This window comes from Chrysochloris asiatica, unplaced genomic scaffold (assembly GCF_000296735.1).
Source record: "Chrysochloris asiatica unplaced genomic scaffold, ChrAsi1.0 scaffold00193, whole genome shotgun sequence".
NCBI lineage: Eukaryota > Metazoa > Chordata > Mammalia > Afrosoricida > Chrysochloridae > Chrysochloris > Chrysochloris asiatica.
The window spans coordinates 3,840,516-3,842,293 of record NW_006408711.1 but is presented as its reverse complement, the minus strand read 5'-3'; positions in this window follow the sequence as shown (position 1 = coordinate 3,842,293).

Here is a 1,778-nt window from a genome sequence, read left to right as displayed (position 1 = left end):
AAGTTTGGCCACCCTGGCCTCCAGGGAGCAGTCTGGCTGCACTTCTTCCAAAATGGATTTATTGGTTCTTTTGGCAACCCATGGCACTTTCAATATTCTTCTCCAACACCATAACTCAAAAGCATCAATTCTTCTACATTCTTCCTTATTCACTGCTCAGCTTTCGCATGCATATGAGGTTATTGAGAATACCAGGGCTTGGATCAGGCACACATTAGTCCTCAAGCTGACATCTTTGCTCCTCAACACTTTAAAAAGGTCTTGTGAAAGAAACAGATTTGCCTTATGCAATACGTCATTTGATTTCTTGACTGTTGCTTCTGTGAGTGTTGATAGTTGATCAAGAAGAATGAAATCCTTGACAACTTCAATTTTTACTCTGTTGATAAGAATGTTGTTTATTGGTCCAGTGGAGAGGATTTTTGTTTTCTTTACATTGAAATGTAATCCATACTGAAAGCTGTGCTCTTTGATCTACATCAGTAAATGTTTTAAGTCCTCTTCAATTTCAGTAAGCAAGGTTGTATCATCTGCATATCAAGGGTTGTTAATGAGTCTTCCTCCAATCCTGATGCCATGTTTTTCTTCATATAATCCAGTATCTAGGATTATTTGCTCAGCACACAGGTTGACTAAGTATGGTGAAAGAATACAACCTTGTCGCACACCTTTTTAAATTTTAAACCATTCAGTGTGCCTATGTTCTGTTTGAACAACTGCTTTTTGGTCCAGGTACAGATTCCATATGAGCACAATTAAGTGCTCTGGAATAGTCATACTTCGCAATGCTGTCCGTAGCTTGTCATGATCCACACAATCTAAAGCCTTTGTGCAGTCAATAAAGCACAGGTATACATCTATCTGATACTCTCTGCTCTCAGCCAAGATCCGTTGGACATCAGCAGTTATATCCCTAGTTCCGCGGCCTCTTCTGAATTTGGCTTGAATCTCTGGAAGTTCTCTGTCAATGTATGATTGAAGCCACTTCTGTATTACTTTAGCAAAAATTTACATGCATGGATATCGAAGAGATTGTCCAATGATTTCCACATTCTGTTGGGTCACCTCTCTTTGGAATGGGCACAAATATGGATCTCTTTCAATCAATCAGCCAGATAGTTGTCTTCCAAATTTCTTGGCAGAGATGAGTGAGTGAGTGCCTCCAGTGCCGCCTCACTTTCTTGAAAGATTTCAATTTTTATTCCATCAATTCCTGGTGCCTTGTTCTTTGCCAATTCATTCAATGCACCTTGGACTTCCTCCTTCAGTATTATTGGCTCTTGATCATATGCTACCTCTTGAAAAAGTTGAACGTGAACCATTTCCTTTTGGTACAGTGACTCTGTGTATTCCTTCTATTTTCTCTTGATGCTTTCTGCATCATTCAATAATTTGTCCAGAGAATCTTTCAATAATGAAATTCGAGGCTTGAATTTTTTTCTTCAGTTTCCCCAGCTTGAGAAATGCTGAGCATGTTCTTCCTTTTTGGTTTTCTGATTCCAGAACTTTGCACATTTTGTTGTAATATTTGTCTTTATCTTCTTGAGCTGATCTTTGACATTTTCTGTTCAGCTCTGGAACCTCCTCATTTCTTCCATTTGCTTTAGCATCTCTACGCTGGAGAGCAAGTTTCAGTGTCTCTTCTGACATCTATTTTGACCTTTTCCTTCTTTCTTGTGTTCTCAATGACTTTTTGCTTTCTTCATGTATGATGTTCTTGATGTCATGCCACAACTCTTCTGGTCTTTGGTCTTTAGTGTTTAGTGTATCAAATCTGT